General features: G+C 46.1%; 1 protein-coding gene across 3 annotated transcripts in view; it reads right to left on the reverse strand.

Moving 5' to 3' along the window:
* LOC1281121 (Kv channel-interacting protein 1) overlaps positions 1-23841 on the reverse strand; it is a 33272-nt gene extending 9431 nt beyond the window's left edge. The window contains exons 1-2 of one of the 3 annotated variants that reach the window (XM_061644463.1): positions 23622-23841; positions 21959-22161 (exon numbers count right to left, since the gene is read on the reverse strand). The gene's annotated coding sequence lies outside the window, so the exon portion shown is untranslated. The remainder of the gene's footprint in view (positions 1-21958; positions 22162-23621) is intronic. The other 2 variants (XM_061644461.1, XM_061644462.1) reach the window with 2 other exon arrangements.
* Between the last annotated feature and the right edge of the window lie 719 nt (positions 23842-24560).

Genomic DNA, 24560 nt, shown 5'->3' on the forward strand with positions numbered 1-24560 from the left:
CAAAAGCGTTCAAAAATTGAAAATCAAGTTAAACGAACATTTCATTTGATTATCGCCGCTCCAATCCGTGGGGAAGGTAGAGGCGAGTGAAGGATTCTTCTTTTGCGTTTTAATTTCCATTACGCCGAGTGTGGCCCTGTAGAGTGCTGTCGAGTAGGGAAATCATTACCGGGACGCCACATTTGTTGGCACGACTGTGCACTTCACTGACCCGGACGTACGGTAGCAAATCGATAATCGAATAAACGCACCAAACGAACTGGTCGACCGGTCAAGGGGAGGGTCAACAGCAATGGTGTAACAAATTGCATTACATGCTGCAGAAGGCAATCACAAAATGGTGTACTTCTACGGTTGGTGGTTGATGTTGGTGTTAACTGGCCATAACGTGTGTGGCGTACGGGCAATGCTGCTAGGTAGTGAAAGGTCAGCTGTGAACTGTGATTGAAAGCGAATTGGACTGCAGGTGTCCAATAATCGGAAAGGTGTTAATAAAGTTAGGTTGTCCATGGCGACGTCTGAATGACAGGCGTGCACTACTTTTGCACTCTTACCTATATATATAGCTCATGCAGAAATAAATCATGGACTGTTGAACAACTTCGTAAGAAGTAGGATTTGTATTGTCAATTGCATAACTGTAGGCGATTTTGAACAGAGAAACAAGATCATCATAGAACTGATTTACAGGCTGGCTGCAAACGTTATTCATTATGAAATTTCAAGCTGCAATAACTGTGCTTGTGCTGTAGGTGTTCACATTGTGTTTCAATGCAACAACTCTCTAATGATGCAGTCAGCCAGCTTCAGCAACCCTAATGACTGTGTTCCATGTCAAGCTTATTATTTTTCAGACGTTCCTTACTTGCATCAGTACACTCTTACTCCCTCTCTAAAGTTTTTCTTTCACCTACAGTGTTGCATTCCATGTGCATGGACTAGTGGTGGGAGGTCGGAATCGGACCTACCCGATTCTGATTCCGTGTTCGGAATCAATTCCGGACCCGATTCCGATGCTGGAATCGATTCCGGAGCCGATTCCGGAGCCGATACCGGAGCCGATTCCGGAGCCGATTCCGGAGCCAATTCCGGATCCGATTCCGGAGCCGATTCCGGAGCCGATTCCGAAGCCGATTCCGGAGTTGGCTCCGAAGCCGATTCTGGAGTTGGCTCCGGAGCCGATTCCGGAGTTGACTCCGGAGCGAAATCAGTCCGGGAATCTCCATGAGAATGGATCTTTTACAAGTAAATTTGGATTTTTGCGGTTATCAATACGTAGTATGATTGGACCCAAACGCCTGTTTTTATGGCGATGCCGAAACTGACTCCGTTTGGTAGCCGATTATAATTTATGAGCCATTTCCGATTCGAGAGCCGACTTCAATTCCGGAGTCGATTCCGGAACCAATTCCGATTCTGGAGCCGATTCCGGAGTCGATTCCGGAGCCGATTCCGGAATAAATTCTGAAGCCGATTTCGGAGTCGATTCCGGAACCGATTCCGATTCCGGAGTCGACTCCGATTCCGGAATCGATTCTGGAAACTGATTCCGGACCTACTATCCGGAATCGATTCCAGAAAACTGCGGAGCTAGCTGGCAGTCTGACAAATACTTCGTTTTTCCCATCACTAGCATGGACGAACCCTCGGCCACATAGCATTTGCATGAAAGCTTTATGCTCACCTCACACGTCAATCTTTACCGTACATGACAACATTGCCCAAATGGCTCCCGGTGCGACAAAAAAACTGTGCACCTAGGTGTACTTCAAGTTTGCACACACATACGTCAGTATTTTTTTTATTCTCCCTCCTCTGAGGCCCCCATATGGTTCCCATTCTCCATTACCACGGGTAGCCAAAATGTACGCTTTTTGGAGCACTCGAAACACACACGCAGGGCAGGGTAGTTTGGACACCATTTGCCGTGTTCCGGTTGTTAATGCTTTGGGATCGGTTTCGGCTCAGGTTTCGTGGGGAACGACAAGGGAAACAGGCGACACGGAATGTTTGCTGTGCGCATCATGTGATTTGTGTGCCGACACATGAGGGGGGCATAAAGGCGATTCGAGACCGAACATAAAACGCTCTGGTAGTGATACTGGATTGCTGGCAAGGATGGGCAGGGCGAGAGCGGCCGAGGTTTGAGTGCATCGCTTCAAATTTCAATGGAAGTTGGACGCACGTTTTCGGCTACCGTGGGTTTTGCCCACTGGTTTCGGGATGGGTGCAGCAAAAGGTGCACACACACACACACACACACATACACAAAAACACAGAAACATGCCATAAATGCAACCTGTGCATGGGCGTGTTTTGCACTTGATTAAGACGAACTATGATTGGAGTAGCAGGCAGCAGGAGCAGAGTGTGGAGCAGGTGTTCACAGTGGTGTACAGCTTTTGGCGTACGCGTTACGCGGGCAGCAGATGGCCAGCAATGCGATGCTATTCAAATAACGCTGCCAGTGAAAATGGAAGCGGATTTGCGAGGACTGATGTCGTAATCACTCTCGTGACAGTGATGTATGAGATTTAGCCCGGGGAACTCATGCACTAACGAGAATGAATGCCGAGAGCAGAAAAGGTGGCCAATGGGAGGCCTGACGCGCACACTGTATGCGTTTCATTTTGTGGAAACACATTTTGTGCAATGAAAGGAAATGTGGGAGAGCTCAGTGTTTAGGTGAATGGAGGGTAAAATTTAAAATCCTTATCGTTCAATGTGTTTTCAGTGTGACCGTTATTATGTTGCAGTTGCTACAAATGGTGCATACTTTTAGGCTATTATTGCATACTTTGAGGCGTTCATCACAGCTGCTTATGAAGGTGTTTTATTACACGAATATAAAACATGAGAACAATTCGTTGACTGATATGTGGATACCAGTTGAATGATGTAAATATTTGGTAAAAGTTTTTACTCAAATAAATTTAGCAGTTGGGCAATCATACACATCAACACAAACATATAAAAGCTAACAGTTACCATGCAAAGGCATTCATACAAAATACGATTTGCAAAAAACATGATACAGAAATAGTCCGAGAAAACAAAAAAAACCTAACTGTCAAGTTCCCACCGGACGCAGCACGATTTACATATTTCTAATTAGAAAACTTCCAATCGCATTACGCCTCGGCGGCTGATAGTATGGTACCACCTTTCGCCGCACTGCAAAAAAGGAAGCACGCCAACTTCTAGTTCGAAGGTTCATCCATCCCATTATGCATTCAGCAAAGCAGCTCGTTACGATCGGGGACTAGATTAGATAAAATGAATTCTCTTCGGAACTGGCTACCCCTAGTTCCTGGTACCCTTTTGGGGAGAGTCCACAATGGAGCAGTAGCGTGCGTGAAAGGGCCCTCTCCCTATGCATCCGCAGCCGAGCCACATATCATCCCCCATCCCAGCACCAACTGGCCAGTGGTGCCAAAACTTGCCCACCATAAAGACAAAAGTGAAACAAATGTCAACAGAAGTTATCCCAGGGAAATGGGAGGGAGGGCGCTTAGCATAGATATAGAGCCATTACCAGGCGGGCCCAAGTGTTGCGGTTGGTGTGCCGCGAAATCGCCCAAACAAAGACGTTTGGCCGTCCCGTGGAGTGACATTATGCAAAGCGGCTGGAAGGCTTCTCCACGCAAGACGATTATAGCTGAGGTTGTTTTTGTTTTTACTGTTGTTGTCTGATGCTACGATACTGCTTTATTGTTCACACCTCTAACCCCCGTCCCTTGCCGTGACCCGTGGTCCGACCGTTTATGCGGAAGCTTTCGTTTGCGCCTTTTTTTATGGCACATCTTGCGGGCGAACTCTTTAAGTGGGCATCGTAATGCCGCGTAGGAAGGACACAACACCCCGGGAAGCTTGTCACGGCAGTACGAGTCGACGAACCGTATCATTCATCCGGTGTGTCCCCCCCAGCAATGAGATGCAAATCGAATTCCAAGTCGTACTGTCTTTATGTTCTTTCTCTCTTTCTCTCTCTCTTCGTAGTATGTGTGTGTGTCTGGGGGCGGTTGTGGGTCGTGTTTTCAATAAGGAGTTGTAAAGAAAGGATTAAAGATACACCACGCAAAGCGCCTGGTTCAGCAGTGTTGAAGGGTCATGCTGACGGTGCTACACACATAGGTCGCTGATTCATACTACACCGAAGATAAGAACGTAACTCATCCTTGGGGTAGCATATTAGCTTCCTGTTCCCTGTTGGCTGGAAATCCACCATACATACAGACACACACTCATGCTGAATGGACTGAAGCCGCTATTATTACCGCCGTGGTTCGGATACGTCATGTCCCACGGTTTAATAAGACACGCTATCAGCCAGGCGTGACCTATCACGGTGCTACGGGACCGCCGTCCGGCCGGCCTGTCAGAGCATCAAATTGGCAATAAATAAAGGTGTGCGCTGTAATAATTTCCTACCCATTCTACCGGGAAGTGAAAGGCAGAGTAAAAAAAGAAAATAAATGGAAATAAAACGAAAGCCTTATCCCTGCGGGTTCAGCCCGTGTGCTCAGGCCACCACCACCAGAGCGTGAATCATAATGCTGCCCTGAGGCTTGAGGCGTGACCGGGTGGTGTTTGGTGCTTCTAGCAGCGGGTGCTTCCGAGGCGTGGAAAATATCTAAACTGTGCAATAAGTGCGTATAAATTTGGGGAGATATTTCTATTGCAAACTAGTTTTTTAAAGGAATTAGTGAAAAATAATTACACTAACTGTTTGACGCTTGCAACACTCTGGCACACCCTGTGGACATAATGGGCCGGTGGTGCTGTTTTATCTCACCCCGGCAATGCCTATTCCCACGAGCGCGTTGAGCCGTCGTCCTGCTGGTAGACGTGTTGGTGGTGTGTTCTCTTTTTTATGTGTTGTGTCGAGCATTTTTTTTCCTCGACACCGACCTTCGCCCCCTTTTTTAATACTCTCTCATAAGCTGGCTAATAGGGAGTCCGCCCCTCCAATAGGGAGGGATAGCAGAAGCAAGGATGATTTCACTCTCTATAGCAGCGATTCACTCGGCTCGACGGTGTTGTCCTTGCAATCCACCGGTAGCCCCGTGGTCGCCAAGTTTTGCCGGTTGAGGGTGTTTGAAAATATATGCTGGTTGACTTTTAAAGTGCTTTTTGTACGCGGGCTGCTTGCTTGTGTAGCGACCATTTGTATTGGTGTTTTATATTTGTACCGGTTGATTGATGGTTGTGTTTCTGCCGGTTCTTTGCGATTGATTTTATGCCCTTTTTTCTACCGAGCAAACACACTGTACAAGTATTTGCTGACCGTAACAGAATGTGCAGAAAGTAAAATGGGAATGTGCTGCCAAAAACCGATGTCAAGCAGTGGTTATTTTTTCGGAGACAGCAAATTATTTGAAATTTCGACACGATAAAGAAAAAACCACAAATCATTACGCTAGCAAATGTTGGCAAGATGTAAAAAAATGAATAGGTAATGATCTGAGCTGAAACTTTTCATCCCAGCAAAGGAACCGATACGGGGGGGACGGCTTTGTGCCCGGCTACGACAGCACAAAGGATCGCCTTCGTGACAAGCGAATAATGCCTTTTCGGAGGAGAAAAATTAAGCATGATAAGGATGTGGAATCCTTTCTCATAAAAATGCACACGCCTCGTGCCCTGTCACACGCTGACCGGATGCTTGCGTTTGCAGAATATTATGTGATTTTTTTGTATGTGAGCTTGTCCCCTTATCATCTAACGCAGCATCAGCAGCAGGTGAGGGTGTCTACTGCAGGTGAATGAAAGCGTTTCTTCCATTCCAAATTTTAGCTGAGCTTGTATTATCGGCGGGAAGGTTTGTTGGTGTACACACGGACCGGAGTTTTGGGTTTTATGATGAAAGTTTTGACATGACACACACGAAGCCCTGTGAGTTGGCAGAATATATACACGGACCGAGAGCCCCCGGACAGAGCCTTTGATGCTTTATGCCTCCAATAGAGAATGGGGAGGGTTTTCACCCCAGAAAAAAGGTATTTTTTTTGACAGTTTTTCGTGTAATCCGGCACAGAGACATCCGAAAAGAGAGCCCCTTAAAAATGTGATGTGAGTTGCAAGAAAACGGAAGCTCCACATGCGAACGCGCCTCACCCGTTTGGACGTGTGTGTGTGTGTGTGTGTGTGACGATGGGTGGCGACTTTTGGTCGCATTGATGATTTATGAACCTTGATATCGCACAGCGCCCATTGAAGAAAGGCTGCTTCACGTTATCTTTGTCTCCTCGTGCCAAGGCAAGAGATGATGATCGCTCAATTTTGTCGACTCGGTGTCGCTTTCGTAGAAGCACGAAACGATATCCATATCGTCATTATCGTAGCTGGATCATCGTTAGGAAGCGAGCGCGATTGTTAAAAAGTCAGTACGTTTTCTTTATTTCTCTGAACAGCACGTTCGAAAGAGGAATGTCTGCGACAAAGGATGATTACAAGGGGTGGATAGTTTTTTTTTTTTTGGTTTTCATTGGAATTTTTTAGTCGTTCCGTTGTTTCCTGTTAAACGATGTTCCTTAGCGACGAATTTTTTTTACCAGAATGACATAATAATATTAGAATTTAGCAATCAATGTAGTTAATAACCAAAAAGCTCTCGCTAGCATCATTATAACGCCAATTTGTCACACAAACATTGCATACATGCAGGCGTATTTCCCTTCGGCATTAACTTAAAATTAATCTTCCAACTTAACCTGCTTATTAATACTCCCAACCGTTCCATTCTTAAGGCACACCATAGGCGAATGGACCATAACGGAGAAGAGAAATGGTGTGTCACTTTTCATCTTACCGAGCCTCACGAGTGTATCCGATAAGCCGAGGTTAAAATGTGACCGAGATAAAAGCGTCGCGAACATCACACGGCCATTATCGTGGCGGAAATTGGAACAGTTCCGGCAAGCCGTGGCCGTGCACGGAAACTCTACACAGCGACACACCATTACACTGGAGTGTGTAATGTAACGCGCGCCGGTTCCAGTGTACTCCCAGTTGGCACATCGTAAAAGCTCATTAAAAGCTTCGACAAGCACAGGGGTAGGGCACGGTTGCGATGGAATACAATCACATGTATGAAGAGGTGCGGTCGAAGATGCTTATATTGCACCCGGGAGACACCCAGGGCCAGAGATTTCGCCCCGCAAGGCAAGTGGCCGTGCGTCACTACGGCTGGCTTGAGGGTAGTCGACCGCCGGCGATCAGCTACCAGCCCGGTTCTTGCCGGAATTGTGATATAATTAAGAGCTGGTTGGGGTTTTGGACGAGGTTTGGTAAATGGGAGAGGGCAAGGCCTTCTCGTAGAATTCAGTTTCCGATCGGGTCGGTACGATAGGATAGACAAAAAAAAGAAAGAAAGGAAGAAGTCAACGTTTAAGCCTAGCACAAAGCCTATCTCGAGTGTAATCTGCTCTGACGTCAGCCAATGATAGTACTCGGGAAAGATTGTTAATTATAATGAAATCTTCTCTTTTGCGGGGCGCGGACGAGAGGCATGGGAGGCAATTGGCTGTTGATAGAATCAAGCAAGGATAATAGAGGATCATGTGAATTAAAAAGATTTTGTTGGTGAGAAAGTATTACAGCCGTTACACAATTTATGTAGGTCCTTACAGATATAAAAAAAATCTTTAATGTATATTTTCCCGTACACATGAAAAGCATTGCGATTTTTTTTAAATAAACATTCTTTTTCAACGCATCACGTAGCAAGAGGCAGGCACGATAAAAGCTGTCTCCGCCTTAGCATAACAAACGGAGGCAAATCATGAAGTTAATTTTATTTTGTACACACCATTAAAACTTTCCTTCATCCACCAGCTGCCACTAGCACGGGTGTCGCTTTGCAAAAAGCAAAGCCAAACAAACAAAATAGCGGGTGAAGTAAAAAAATCATGCCCTCTTTCTCGCTTCGCTAAGGTGCAAATCAGTCCAAAGTTGGTGCTGGCAGTTGGTAAAGAAAACAAGCATAAAAAACTATTCCACAGTGTTAGCCTCACTAAAAACACGACCGTGATGAACACGCAGTGATGAAGTTGAGATGCAGCGCGACACTTGCGCGACAGGAAAAACGGGGAAAGTTGTTTGGCGTTGCCTTGCTTCGGTTCTTAGTTTTTACACACCGTACCGTATACTACCAGGCACCCGTTCACAGCTCGACATCGAGCGCTGAAGTTTAATGTTGTTTTTGTTTGCCCATGTTGCAGCTAATAGTGCACATTTCGGGAATGGTTATTTGAAGTGGTGATAAAGCTGGGCAAAACTTAAGCACTTCTAACAGAGCACTGACGAGAAGGTGTGGTGGGATTAGGGCGGCTTTGCTTATGATTTAAGATAAGATTTTGTTTGTACATCCCGACATGAATGTTTGGTAGATGTTTTTTAAAAAGAGAAGTTTTGTTTGTGCAAGAAAAATACTTTGTTTTTCTTTTCAGATGGATAAATAAACCGACATGAATGAGAAGCTGGTGGTAGTTTTGGTACGACTGGAGAAAATTAATTTTCATCCAGCTCATCAGCTGGCTGGCGTGGATTATGGCAGTCATCGGGTGTGTGAGGCGCGCAAGGTACATGAAAGTTTAATCTCCCGTCTGATTATCCTGGAGTGGAGTGGAGTGGAGTGAAAAATTATTGTTTAAATTGAACTTGCTTTTGTGTCGAGTGAAGCTAGTTTGAAGTATGTTGCCGTTTTATGTTGATAAAATGTTTAACAATACCAGAAAAGCACATAACTTTACCCTGTTTTACCCACATCAAACGCTAACGCTGTTCGAATAAAAAGGCACGGCATCAACAAAAGAAACCCGCTGCCCTACATCATCTGTCGATGAATGAGTAATTGGCCGGAAAAGCGATTTGAATCGTGTAAAAGTGAGCCAACGCCGCCAACAACACTTTACCTATGAAACTGCCAATCGACTCGGTCGGTCACTTCCTTGACGATTGGGATTTCCCACTCGCTCGTGTTTACCGCTAACAAGCGTTTTCCATTTACGAAGCGCATCGGGGAAAAAAGGCGGAGGGAGTGTTGTTTTTTGGTGGGCTTTAGACCACGCAACAACTGCCCTGATCGTGGCAGTGTGTTTGGTTTTTCCAGTCGGTGGTGAAAGTACAGGGACAGAGCAGCGCAAGTACGCGGAGAGGGGCTCGTTTGGGGGGTTGTTGATTAAATGTTTAATGGCATGAAATTGATTCCGTACATGGGTAAGTATCGGTGGCTGGCACGCAACCAAGCGACCATATCGACAGGGAGCTTTATCGGGATTAAAGAGCGGGGCAGCTGGTTCCGTAGTGCGAGTGAGCACGTTAATGCTACCGGCGCAGGATGGCTATCAGAAAGGGTAGCGATTAGTTTTTGATTTCTATATTAACTCAGCCCACTCGGCCAGTTTTGTCTTGCCTTGTTTTAATTTAATTTTAACCTATGGTAATTTAATTCTATTCAATCACCATACAGCTTAAAGGTTCAACAATAATCAATTGAAAATGTTTCGAAAAATATCCGTGCGATCGAAACGACTGTTGCTTGCTTCATCTCGTTTACCCCGTTGATGATTGCCTTTCTTGAAACAGAATCATCACCATAACTGTCGACGGATAATTCGCTCTCTCTCTCTCTCTGTCTTCCTTTCGATCACCATAAAACCAATTGACGCCAAGCGAACGAACCACTCTCGGGCCGGTGCCATCGGTGCCGACTGACCGATCATTATCGTAAAAACAAAGGCCAATCCAAGAAAGTAAAATCACAACGCTTCATGTCAAGTGGTAAATGAAGTGGACCGTTCGGACGTGGTGATCGCATCCTAGCTGCCCACATCACACAGGGGAAAACATGACAGACCGGGCAAAAAGAAACGGGAGTCTTCCCATTCGATTTTTTGTTGTTGCTCCGCTTCGTGCTGAAACCATTCCAGCACAGCGAATGCACGGAAATGGAGAAAAACTTTTAAGGCTTCTGGTGAGCGTTTTCCCTGCTGTTGCGCTCTTCCGCCTTGTTGGCTCCCTTCCATCACTATGCAGTGAACGGAGGAAAAACCCAGTCAAGTGGAAACTACTTCTCGCGGGCTTCCCTGATTCCGGGTCGATTCCGGGTGCGATCCCGTTGAAAGTTGGTATCGATTGGCTGGGCGCTGACTGGTGAGGGGTTTTCGCCCTGCCATGCCAAATTGGTACAAAATCGAACGAGTGTCTAGTGTCAATTTTCCCATTCTTTCCCATCGGACTTCCTCCCAACCGACTCCAACCGGCCATACACGAGGTTCAATGGCACGGAAGTTTTGCAAAGCTTAAGCACAAAACACACTTAGCAATTCCACGCGAGGGAGTGCAGAAGATTGCGATGGAGGAAAACGCGCAAAGAAGACATCGGTACATCCAAATCAAACAGTGTGCCTTTGTGGTGCTGGGTTGGTGCTGAAGCGATGGGAGTGAAAGTGAAATGCACACACACAAGCACACAGACACACAAATGGTACGGAAATGGAAAGAAAACAAACAGCGCAGGAAGGATGCGAGGGAGAACTTTTACGCCGGGCGCACCAAGCAGCCACGAATGTCAATGTTTGAAAAATGGTGTACAGAGATTATTTGAAAGCTGAGAAAGGAAATCGCCAACAAAAACTCCATCTCGATTGGAAAGAACTTTTTCGCTCCAGCCGGTTTGCAAAACAGTGGATTGGTTTTTTTATTTTCATTTCTTTGTAGGGAAAGAAACGAAACCATCAATTGTCACCCGACGAAGGTCGATCTCGGCGGGGCGGCTGTAGCATCGTCTGGTGTCTGGACTTCCTGGGTTCGATTGTGGAAGGCTTCATCAATTTGTAAGCCACCAAACCTGTGATTGCCAATCGCTGAACAGGGATCGACGTCGAAACGAATTCTTCCAGTGGGATGGAAATTTGTCAGAATGAAAAATAAGACAAGAAGCGGCCGACATGGGTTCGCTTCTGTTTTGGCATCCACAGCTTGCTGGAGCATCATTTGATCTGATTGAATTTCTCAGCCCCATCGGAAACGCGCATGCGAAGGGAGGACGCGGGTGGTTTCCATTTAGGATATTACGTATTCGGTACGAGTTGTTCAATTTAGACATTTGTTTTCTCGCCCCAAACTCGATCGATTCTTAACAGTGCGCCCTCAGCTCACAGCATACGTACCTAGGACAGCATCACGTATCGGATGGGGTTGTGCTTCACTTGCCATCGATATCGGTCCGAGTGCAGTGACCCGTGCATAAAGTGTACCATTTGCAACCCTCTCAGCCGAACGGTGGGTCTCAGTCGGTGGATGGAATCGGTGTAAGTTACTTCATTAAGAACCAAGAGCTTTAACTGCCCAAGACGCGTTAACTGGAGCCTTGTTTACTTAGGATACGTAAGGTTCTACTTTTGCCCAAGCTTTCCCGATGCTTGCCCTACCTTTCGGATGAAAGGCAAACCACACACACCACGAACCTTCCCTCCTCCACCGATGTTCCACCGAGGTCCCGTAAATATTTGATCGACATGCATACGGGGGCCGCATGCTGGTGGTTTCCGTTTCACTGGAAGCACTTTCGCAAGATGCCCCACTACCCGTCTGTTTACGGTGGCTAGCGGGATCCTGCAGCTTCAGCTTCATTTGAAGTGAATAATTTAGAAAATCATTCTCCGAGCCCACCAAAACACCCATCTCCCTGGGCAACGTGGGGAACGCTCTCGAAATGAGCAATCCCGGCTCTTCCACCTGCCCCGTTTCTTGCACCACCTCCTTGAAATCGAGATGGAAAATTAATGATACCCAAGAGTCCGTTGTTTGCTGTTCTTGCCACCAACGGTATCATTTTTTAAACGCGCTCAAGCGGTAAGTGATTTCGTTTTGGCGGATGCGCACCAACGCAGGCCTCACTCCGCGCTCCGTGCTTGATTGATTACTTATTGGTTTATTAGATTTTAAAACGAGCGGTGAGCTTGAAAATTGAATTCCGGTTCTATTGGAACAAAAGGAAAAAAAAAACATAGCCCGCGTACTTCGCGCTGGGCTCGGGAGTGGGATTGTAAAACTGTTATCATCACGGCAAGATTCACTTTAAATGATTGCGTGTTTTTTTCTTCTGCTTCTTAGACCTCCCGCATTCTAGCCTTGCCAAGAGGATAAAGCGGGCAATAAAAATCCACTCCAGCGAAGGAATAGTGGCTCCCGGGTCGAAGCCGTGTTCCGTGTCTTACCATCCAAATCACGAAAGAGTTGTAAAACTGACAAGTGAGAAAATTTATTGACTGATCGTTTCACGAGTGGTGACAGTGGTCGAATCGATGCGTTTTATGATGGTACTATTTACGATGGTGGTGGAAGTTAGTGTAGCATGGCGATTTCAATACAATTAACCGATGGCGTTTGGCCATCGGGAGAAGTGTTGCGAACAGATGGAAATCGTAATAAAGATTTATCTATAAAAGCAAATCGGTCGGTTAGAATATCAATGCTGCCGCTGTTTATGGGTCGCAGAGAGCTGGATTTGTAAAAGGGACGCAAAATCATAGGAAGCCATTTTTGAGGAGCATTTTATTGCTTGTGATTAGGTAAAAATTTAGAAAATTGAAAGTAACAGAATAATGACAAATTTATTTGAGTAAATACTGAGCCAACGGGACCCTTTATTAATCATTATTCAAAAAGTAAGAAGCAATTCGATAGTTTAAAAACTATTCTTAACAAAAAAGACGTTGTTTTATTCTTTACTATTAAAGCCATTTTTTCCTTCAAGATGTTACATGATCCATAACCGTAAGATTGCTGAACGACTATAAATCTATAAAGCTTTAACTAACGACTATTTGATTCAACTAAACACATTTTGTTTGCGGTATTGCATATCTTTAGGCGCTATCTGTGCCTGTGTGGTAAATGGCACTTCAAGAACCCAGAGCGAAAGGACTGAGAATTGTTTGAAAAGTCATGTTTTATCAGCAAACAGAACAGCCATGTAGATGCAAGTGATATGTGTTTATGGTGCGGAGGCGATTAAGACAACAAATTAATAAATCATAAACATTGGTTTTCCTTTCATCTTGACAGGCGAAACGGTTTGGCGAAATGGATAGATAAACCATCAAGAGACTTAATTCGTAGATGCGCCCGGACAAAGCTCAATTGTGCTTTCTTCATACAGTCCCTTACCATGTATATATACATACACACACACATACACATGCCCGGAAGGGTCAAAGGCAAGAGCAAGCGGCGAGTTAGTTGCAAATCTGTTTATTTGCGCCCTGAGAGTTCCGCCCCATCTTCGAGGGCCCCTCGCTACCGACAGTAGAACTATAAGATACTACTAAAAAGGCTGAACGTACAAAGGATACATCGAAATGCTTTCTACGGGAGTGCTCTGCTTTAACCCTGCTGCACGATAGCCGCCGACAGAACGATAGTGTTGTTAACCCAAATAGCAACGTCACGAGAGGGCACAACACAACGTAGGGATGATAGTTTGGATAATGCCGTCGTATCTCGTACATGTTATTCTCATCCAGGTCAGTGCCTTTCGGTGATTGGTGTTTGCTTCCGGGCTGGCATGTAACATCCGCTCTCCAACACTCGCAAGCACACGGAACACACCCTCGGTCGAAAGGACGAGGAGGAGAGGATTCCATTCTTTGGTGGACATTGTTGTGCACGGTGGTTGACTGGAACGAGCAAGCGAAGAAAGCACTCGGAAATGAAGCAAATATTGCAACCGAACCACCGCTGGACGGAAGGACGGAATTATCACAATGTAACGTGCTGGGTTAGAAAGCAACCGAGCGGCAGACGATTTATGATTGACCACGGTGGTGCACCGGTGGGCACCGGCTCTAGCTGGTGCAGTAAAATGGCAGGAAATGAAGTGCCGAAAGCGAACGAGTCCCCGATGCCTCGTATGAAGGTTGGCCAGTCGACTGACGTGAACGTTGCCTTGGTAGAAACCCGAACAAGAGTGATATCTGTTGCTCGGCAGGTTTGCCCATGTGTGGGGTGTTTGTTTCCCCCTTTTGTGTAGTATTCGATTTCGTATTGCTTTACTATTTGATAGGTTGTTGCGCTTGGCACTCGCTATCGATACGACGGAGGAGGCATCCGGAGGATACTTTCGTTCGTCGCGTGATTCGAATGTTGGAACCGAGGAGCCATGGAAGCGAACGGAACACTAACGAGTTTCTTGCGCTTCGTTTGCAACCGGTGCCGCTGTATCGGTGGTGGTCGTGCAAATAGAGATATCTTGGAGCAATGAATCGAGTTCCATCGAGTAGGTACAGGTGTATCGGCAAGCAGTGCCGAAGCAGGTAGCAGGCACCGAATGAAATGTAAACATCATTACCTGCTCGTGTGTCTTGCAGTTTACTTTTTGTGGTGTAGATTAATGTGATCGCGTTTTCAATTATATAAGAGTGTAGGCACAAAAAATAACTACCGAAAAAGTAACGTTACTAAAGCTTGCTTCAGATAGAATTGGAACATAGACAATTGCCTGTATGTCAGTTATTTATTATTGAAATTAAGATCTTTTTTTATGCAAATGTAGCGTTTTCTTCATACTTTTAAGGAAAAATACGGATAAAACTATTCTTCACGGTTTCGAAGGAATTCTCGAATTTTTCCTGTAACACGGCTCATTAGGCGGCGCACATCTTCTTCGTCCATCGTTTTAGCTATTTTATTCCACCAGGTCGTCATCTGATTGATGTCTTTGACAACCTTTCCCTTTGCCTTGAGTCTCCTCTTCATGATTGCCCAGTATTTCTCAATAGGGCGGAACTGGGGGCAGTTGTGTGGGTTAAGGTTTTTCGGAACAAACTGGACCCCTTTCTCTGCATACCATTCTCGAACGACTTTACTGTAATGACAGCTTGCCAAATCTGGCCAAAACATTACGGGATGGTCGTGGGATCGAATGAATGGCAAAATTCGTTTTTGGAGACACTCTTTTTGATATAGTTCCGACGTCATTGTCTTGTTTGTATCGAAAACTTTCGTTTTTTTGCCACAGCTACAAATGCCCTGCCAAATCATAAATTTTCTTGAAAATTTGGATTCCCCTTTATCGTCTTCAAAATCTTACTACGTAGATTCTGGTCGACAGTTCCACTCCGACGATTGGCTTGAGGCTTCCGAATCGTCGTTAATGTTTCCTTATACCGTTTGATAACGCGCCATACGGTATTTCTGGGAAATTTCAGCTTTTTAGCTAGCCTAGATGCAGACCACAAAGGATTTTCCAAATAACTGTGCACAATTTTTTCCCATCTTTCGGCTTCCATGTTGATTGTTTACTAATTACAGTCGATTTGCGGAATGTCAAAAATACATACGTCAAGCTGACAAAATGCCCGACACGTTGACACTAAGAACATCCAAATCCGTCTACCAGGAGCGCCACAATATGTGCAAAAGTTTGTTCCAATTCTAAATGAAGCAAGCTTTAAGCAATCAAACGTCTTTTTAATCATGAACTTGCTTTATAATATTGAATATTTTGTGTTGAATTTACTCAAAGAAACTACAGGAGAAAACACGTAGCTAATGAAGCTGCTACATAAAGTGGATCTCTTCATATTGTATGCAAAACACTTTGAAGGCTTCACTAAGAGCGTCAACTAACGAAGACGTTATGCCGCGCAGGTTGCATACCCCTCTACGGTCATAAGTTTGCTATGATAATATGCAATCTGCACGACACCGTAGCGCCGTAATGTATGCAATTTGAAACAGTAAACGACGTTGTTATGGGTATGACGCAAGTTAATTTGTTCTGTCTTGAAAAGGGCACTTTTACATGGCTATTTTATCTGTTTTTTTACTCAGCTTGTGAAAACAAGCCCACAACGAAAGCTTTGATCGCGTGCCTGATTCAATTTAGACACGCTAAACCAGTTGTTATTATCATTTTATGTTGCTTAAATTCGTTGCGATTCTCGCATCACTTACCAATCAGATCGATATTGAGTGTTATTAGATTAAAAAAATGAATATTTTTTCACACTCCTCTTAACATCCACTCACGGTCAATGGGCAGCATTCGATAACGGCGGTAGGAAGCCTGAGTAACAAGGAAGATAGAAGAATCTTCTCGTCAGTTTATGACGTCAATCACTTAGAATATTCCATTAAGCTACCTTGAATGAGCCTTCGAGCCGTGGCGCTTCCCGGGACCCATTTTGCAGACGGTTTTCCATTTGACTTATCATCCCCTTGCCCGTCGTGCGTTATACCGTCGTGCCCTGCCTCATATGTGGCCCGTTTCACATACACCCATTTGCGGGCTCATTGTTTATGGGGGTTCGGCTCGCGCGTCCCTTGCGCGCTGATGTCCCGCACGGAAAATCGACCCCCGCAATGAACCCCGGGGGAAAATATTTTCCACGTTTTTTGTCTTCCATTTTTTGTTCTCTTTCTGTTACTTTACCACATTACCCAACCGCCAAGCTGTTCTGTCTTTTGCCCTTTGTATCCGTGCTTCGTCCCACGCCCTCGTCGGGATAGGTGGATCCCCTTTCGCTCGTAGCGTCGGGATTGATAACGGTTGATTGGATCGTTTCGGTGCGTATCGGCAGGTTTTTATGAGAAGCAAATAAATTGAATCGTTAAAAGGTCACATGGTTACCCGAAGCGACGGCCACCGCAGACTCGGTTCGGGTTCATGGCAATGGCGCTGAAGAAGCTGAAGCCGTAACAAAGCGGCAATGCTTGGAAGGTTCATTACGCGGGGCGGCTCCTGGGTACTTTCGAGCGGCGAGGATGGCAGATCCTTCAGTATGCAAGGGGGAGGGATAAAATATTAGTTTGGGAAAATGTTCCCGGCAGGGCTGGATGGAAGAGGGTGAGAAATTAATCCCGGAAAAGTCCGGTTAAGTATCCCGTTAAAGCGTCCAGGGAGCGATGTAACACTATATTGATTTGAAGTAGGATTTATTCCGAACAAAACAATCCGTCAGGAAGAATAAGTTTTCATGGCATGAATGATGTTTGGGTAGGATTATTTAATGCAATACAGATATAAATTCAATGGAGCAAACAAAAGACAAGAACACAGATGCAGTCTTAAGAAAGTAACAATGCCGTGCAATATGCATACATTTAGGCGTTTTATGAAACAAGATCATATTTGTTACTAAGGTTTTACAACTTATACTGTACCATCGCCTTAAAACTATGTATCGTGTGAGATTCGTTTAAAAATTGTTAACCGTTATTGATCGTTTCTACGAAGAATGCCATTAAAGGTTTTTTTTTATTGGAGCAATAAATCACTTTTTTTTATTACACTTGACCATTACGGTTGAAAGGTACAATCATAGCTATGGCTTATAGTATGCGCAGAGATAAATCAATTTTGTTCATAATTCATATGGTACCGCGTACAACTCATAGACACACACACACACACATAAAATGCGTTCTCATCGATCCAGAAGGAGCGAGCCTCAAGAAAACCGAACGGTACGCATGGTCTGTGGTAACGCTTTGTGACATTTACAACGTTACACCATCGTCATACGACCAGCAATTGCAATTTGCCGTTCTCTCGCCAATGATAATAAAGAAACAAAAAAGAAAAAAAGAAAACAAACACACACACACTCACACAAACAGTGCTACTCTAATCGATACAATACGGGAAGCGGAACGGAACGGCCTTAAGAAGCTGGAAGCGAGCTGGAACACCGTGCAGGCACCGCAAGATCTTGCTGACGCTTAAAAACCAACACGGCACCAGCGTGTTGGGTGGCAGAGATTTTATCAACCCACCGGTTCCCCCTGCCAACTCGCGCGCAAAGCACACATTCCCCGGGCGTGGGAATGAACCCGGCAAAACAGGAGACAGATTGTCTCGAAAAACAACGCCATTTATCAGCAAGCGGCACATGGCACCGACACGTCCATACTAGACAGGGCACACCGCCCACCATGTACCGCCACCCTTCATCTCACCCCTCTCCCCACGCAACGATTCCACGATGTCGCGTATGAACTGTTACATTTCCAGACACACTCCCCTTCCGCTTACCGCTCGTCGCGCTATATTGGGCGCGATAAGATAATCGCACTATTGGCCTAGATGAGGTGCCATGATGCTTCCGACGGTTGGATTGGCTAGCAAACCGAGCTAGCAACGTTATTCCTACAGCAAACGGGGCAAAGACACAAACGCAACAGCATATTGTTTGGCAGGCGCAACCGCAACGTTTTGTGCCGGAAAAGCTTTCGGCTTTGCGAAATGAAGGGTGTACTATTTGGGAAGAGGAGTTGTTTCATTTGTGTGTGTGTGTGTCTCCTTTTGTGGCATTTTTTTGGAACCATTTCAGCGAAGAATTGAATCGTTCTGTTTGTGTGACCTACCGCTCACCAAAAAAGGGACCGTTGTTGCTGCTGCTGGAGGTGGTGGTGGTTAAATAATAAAGTTTCCCACCCCGGAACCATCCCATCTAGCTGTGCCGACGTCTGTGCCCTCGGACTGTGTCGGTTCGTCCGTTTTGTGCTGGAAAGCAAGCGTGTGTGTCTGTGGTTGTTTGGTCCAGCTGCATCAAACACACCAACCGCCGACGGGAGGGACGTGTTGCTTTGCAGCGGGTCGAAGAATTATTTGCCCTGCGTAGTACGCTGATGGCGAGCTGTTAGGCAAGCAACAGCGTCTTGCACGACGCACGAGACGAATTTGTTGCGTTCGAGCATAATAAGAGCTTCGCCCAAACCGTAACGAGATGAAACTGGCTAACGAAGGCAAACGGGAAACAAATTTCCTTCTTTGCCTCACGTGCGGAAAATGGAAGCACGCAGTCTTTAGGTGTGCTCTCACAACAACCTCTGTGTGTGTGTGTGTGTTCTGCCGTCATCACAACCGGAAACGCTCGCGTTCATTGCTCGCAGGCATGCCGGGGCAGGTGGATGGATTCCACACCATTGGGCCCATCCACCGACGACACTGTAGTCGTAAAGAAAAGAAAAGTAAAGAGAGAGAGAGAGAAAAAAACGAATGCTCCAAAGGTGACAATTGATTATGGCGTTCCGAGGTGCGGTAGCGGTTCGTAAGCGGTAGGTTATGAAACGATCATAAACACCCAGGTTTTGCCGGCTTTTGGTGCGGGAGTGCGTTGTATCCCGGGGGTTCTGTGGAGCAGCAGAGGTGCTACGTTTTTTAATTTAATTTTTACCATTCTCTCTATTCTCGGACCTTCGGGGTGGGGAACCCGACGTGCGAAGGCTCGAGCTCGTTGAGCATAATGATGGTTTGAAGTGCATGATGCGCTGGATAGTGGAGCAGGGTAAAGGAGGTCAAAAATAGATTCTCTTTGGAAGTGATTACGTAGGGCAAAGTAACTAGTTTAACGCGCTGGAAATGAGCTTGCAAGAACAGTGTCGGTATTATGTGTATCGTTATTGTTCGTAAGGATGTTATAGAGTAGTTTTAGATGATGAAAAGCATAAGCTTTTGATAGGATAGGGCATTTTAAAATAATAAATGTACAATTTCGTTTGAGCAGCATACAGCTCAATTTAAATAAACAAAAAATTGGAACTCCATTTCGAAACACATTCGTTGTGAAATACTCATTTATGTTAAGCTCTACGAATGCCAATAGAAAATTGATCCAAAGCTTAACAAAAGCAACTCTCTGACAGCGATTTGAATTGTTTTATTTAAAAAAATCTTCTATGATTTCTAATGCAATCAACAAGAAAAAGAGCATCATAAAAGCGCACTTTGACATGCACGACACTACATTCCAGCAAGCTCGTGGAAGAGGGGAGGGAAACAAAATAGAAATATTCAGCACACCACACACACACCTACACCCCCCCCCCCCCTTTGTTTGCTTTGACAAAAAAATTCGTTTTAAAAATTGTTCGTGCCATTCCTCGCTATCGTGCTGACTATTTTCCACTATTTTCCACAGCGTGATTTAATGATGTGCCCATTATCTAACGATCATTAACTACGCCACTGCAACACCGTCCACGGCACGAACAGTGGAATTTTACATTTTAACATTCAACCTGCCCAGCGCAAATCACAGAACGTGGCAAAAGGGAACGTCCACGGAGCGGAATCGGAAACAGTTGTACCAACGGAAGCAGGCAGCAGAGGGAGAAGTACAGCTTAATTTCCCTCGCTGGCCCGTTCAAAAAAGGCTGGGAACCAAATAACGGTTGAGAGGGTAAGGGAGGAAAAGGCCAGAATGAGCGTATTGCCATTCTTTTTCGAGGGTGAAACTGTTCATTGTAATCGCTCGAGAGTACTTCAAAATCGAATTAGTGGCAGAGTGGCCCCCCTCCTATTGGGATTTATGGTGACTTTCGCCGAAGCGGCGGCGATGATGATGAGAAATGGTAAAATAAAGCACCATAAGGATAGTTTGTTTTTGCTACATTTTCTTTATTCTTTTTGCTTCAATGATGCTTTCACTCAGAGAAGGGATTTTGCATGAAAGCGTGTTTCCCGATTGTGTGTGTGTGTGTGTGTGAGTTGAAAAGAAAAATCCATCTCACCCGATCGATGTGCCCTCGTGCTCAGTTGTAAAACGGCGACGATGTGCAAAGCAGGGAAGACAATTTCTTGCCACTGTCTCTGGCTCTTGTTCGTCTGCCGTTCGTGTGCGAAGTTTCTTACATCCCTTGGGAAGTTGCTAGCCAATATCACCACCAACCCCACCACCACCACCACCACCACCACTCGTAACAGCAGCAGCAGCAACAACAAAAAAGCACTCTTGAGCGTTCCCTTCTCAAAAAAGGGAAGACACACTCTCACACACAAACACGCACAAGCAATCGCACGGACAGCCCCTAGGCGTTTGTGGGTGGATCTGAACTGATAACGGGATGGCACCAATACACGCGTTACGCGAGACGCGTACCAACACACCGAGCATGTCTGTGTGTGTGTGTGTGTGCGTGTAACATCAGGCGCATCCTCCACGCGCGCGTTCGGAACTCGGAAGGAAGCTATACCGTCGGGGCGCGTCGTTACCAACATCATCGTAACGGGTCGCAAGCAGAGACACGCCAAGAAGACGGCGAGATGATTACATTTCACCCCATGGTGAGAGTTTCCGAGCTGGATATGAATGATAAAAAAGAGAGAGAGAGAGAGTGTGTGTATGAGAGAGAGAGGGAGAGAGAGAGAGAGCGCGCGCGTTCAGTCTCATGACGGATGGAAGGAAAACCCATGCCCTATCTAGGAGACGAACGGTTTGGCGAAACAAATCCCCGTCGAACGTCGTATGTGCAAATTGTGGGAGAGTGGGATCCAACATGGGAGAACACCTCTCTGCTTGCGTGGGTGTGGGTGGGTCGTAAAATGGATAAAAATCTACACTTGAGCTATGATTAGTTTCATTGCTTTTCAAGTTGGTTTTTTTGCTGCTGCATAGTTTCGAAATAAATACAATTGGAATAAATAATGTACGTTACTTGCCATTATGGCTCATCAAAACATATGTATATGACGCTGTAAGTTAAAGCAGTACATGTCATAGTGTGAGCTCGATGTAGCAACCGCACGTTGGTGCGTTATACTTGTGCCCGTGGGAACTTTAAACTACGCGAAAAAAAGAAAACTCCGGCACAGTCCACAGGTAGTGTGGCTTTAGTGAGTTCTTGCTTTCTCTCTTTCTCTCTCTCTCTCTCTCTCTCTCTCTCTCTCTCTCTCTGTATCCTCTCTCGCTATCCCTTTCTCTTTTCACCTCCTCAAACACACACACACACACTCATGTGTGCAATCCGTGGTACTAACGATACGACTTTCATACATGCTTCAGCCGTGCCATCTATTTATAGATAGCTGACTGTAACCGCACACGGGCACACGGGACCTTCGGTGCATCCTTGAACGTGTGAGCTTTTCACCATCACCACCCTATGCACACACACACACACAGGGGTTAGGGATGGGTTAAAGTATCACCCTATTGGATTGACTTACCTCGCTTATCGGTGTAACCTCTGGCTGACGATGCTGACGAACACGGCGCTGGAAAGGAGCGGTCGGAACGGGTGGGTTTTTTAGCCCGCGCTAGGACTGCAGTTCTATAGGCAGCTCCTGAAACACCTCCCACCTTGCACCAAACCCAAACCACTAACAGAACACACTCTGGGAAGGGGACTTTCACGCACCTGAACTGTACACTGCAAGGCAGAGGTAAAATTAAACACGCGAACGGAAACTTTTGAACGGAAGCAATGGCGCACGGTGATGGAAGTGAAGGACACGATAAAAGGGGGGGGGGGGGGGTTAGTTTGCTTTCCTTTTATGAAACTTTATCCAAATTAAAGCTCGTGCTGCTGTCTGGCCGTTGGTTCACTTGTGTATTGCACCCGTTCCCATCGTCACACACGAAGAAATCATACCGTTTTTCACCAATTTTCACCCCAAAAACGAACAAACTAATTTCCTTTTCCACATTTCACTCCACATCCTTAGGCTAAGATACGTGTGTACGATAAGCTGGCGGAAGGAAAGCAAACTCCCCTTTTTCCCCCTTTTTAGCGCGATATCAAGCCGTTACAGGGGAACGGCGGAACCGTGTCCCAGTTGACAGCGACGCCACGCGTTTGCTGCTGACTACATTCTTTTTTACGATGCTGATATCGCTCTCGACCCTCCTTGGCACAGGTAGGAGTAGCTTTCCCATTTTGGCTACGGTTGCTAGTAATGGTAAGCCGATAAGACTGAAAAGCGATGAAGCTCGGGTCAAGCCTCGGGAAAAAGGGACGGGTGCTGTAAGGGTGTCTTCTGGGAGGAGTTTCTTCAGGGACAAGGTTGAGTACTATTACTGTCCTCCATCTCCCCTTTTAGAGAGAGCGTTTAGAGTGGGTGGGTTAGTGTGTCTTTGTGTGTGCACGTGTATGTAGGGGTATAATTGAATGGTTCGAGTTTTGAATTCAGTTTTCTATTTAACTAAACTCGCACTTTCTTTATAAAAGATCACTTTATGAACTGGACATCTGCTTAAAAATGAAGAAACTTGTGCCCAAACTCCCTCCTCCAAAATTTGAACGCAAAAAGTGTATAATCTGCTTGTCTTGTCCACCCTAGTTAACCTGTCAGCCGTGTGTCTTTCGAGTTCTTTGGGGGATTTGTGACGGGATTAAAATTTGCAGCCGTACCCAGCACCGTCCCATTCCTGGGACCCTCCTGGGTGAAGTCAACCGACGCACAGCACAGCACGAATGATAACGCACACAACTTTCACACTTTCAAATACACACACATAGACAGCTGGTAGAATCGGACACCTTTCTGCCTGGACACACTGCCTGGAGTGGGAATTTTCCATGCACTAGGGCGCGCTTGAACGAATGTTCCCCACTCCCCCTCCTCGCGCTAACGTGCCAAACGAGTACGAACGTTAAGGTCGTTTCCTGCTAAACTGGCGTAGAGGAAAACGGCCACACTCAGACGCGTTTTACAGCCGTGCGTACCTAATTCCCTAATTTCAGTGACCTAGAAGGGCTAGTTTCCGGGCGCTCCGACAGTTATTTTCAGCCGCCACGCCTGCTGTTCGGCGTGTTGGGAAAATGTTGTAGACCTGCGGCCGACAAGCACAATCGGGCAACGGTTTAAACCATTAGCAGGTTATACACACCTTTGCACTGGCTGGCAAACGGGTTCACTGTTTTCCGCTTTCTTCTCTTACTTCCCCCTGTTGCCCGCGACTCCCTTGCGCTCTCCACCTTCACTCCGCGCACAAGCTGTGCACCACGGTTTTGACGGGCCAGACGGCTGCGTTATGCGAACAGCTCCAACTCCGAACGCCTCCGATGGGTCGTTCTATCTCAGCGTCGATCCTGAAACTAAGCCTAACCGCGCGAAGCACACCATGAGCCCACCACTTGATGGAGCCGACTCGGCGAAAATCTGGAATCGCTGAGAGAGAGAGAGCGAGAGAGTGAAAGTGGGAGAGCGATTGAGTGAGCGAATTTGTTGCTCTGCTGCCGAAACGTCGCTCCCGACGGTTTGAGCTTTTGCACCGTGCATACGTTCACCGTGTACGGACAAACAAAGGTAAAATCACTTTTTTCCACGTGATAATGCGTGAGCGTGATAAAGAGAGCGGCCCGAGAGTGGCAAAGCACACACACACACACTCCATTCTATTACATCCTCTCCGTTGAGATGAAATCTCTTTTTGCCACCTGGTGAAGCGTTATCATAAAGGAGCGCGTTAACTGTCCCATCGCTCCCTATCCACAGCCTTCCGTTGTCTTCCATTCGGAGCGTTTGCGTAGCGCACCAACACACTAAGCGGCACGCAAACTGCTCGAATGATGCTGCTGCTCAACGGGGGGGAAAAAGCATTGTTTTGATCGCCAAGCGTTTCGACAGACGTTGGCGTTGGGATGAATGTTTGTGTCGCGTGCGAATGGGGTGAGGGGTAGGCCGGGCCTGATTCATCTCACTCTCACGCTGCGAGTGAGGCTGCGAGTGAGTGAGTGTGGTGTGAGTGAAACCCGTTGCGTGATAAGAATGATGGACGGTGTGCTGGTGAGCCGGAATGCTCTGGACGTAGGGATATGGATTTGAA

The sequence above is a fragment of the Anopheles gambiae genome, chromosome 2, assembly GCF_943734735.2.
Source record: "Anopheles gambiae chromosome 2, idAnoGambNW_F1_1, whole genome shotgun sequence".
NCBI lineage: Eukaryota > Metazoa > Arthropoda > Insecta > Diptera > Culicidae > Anopheles > Anopheles gambiae.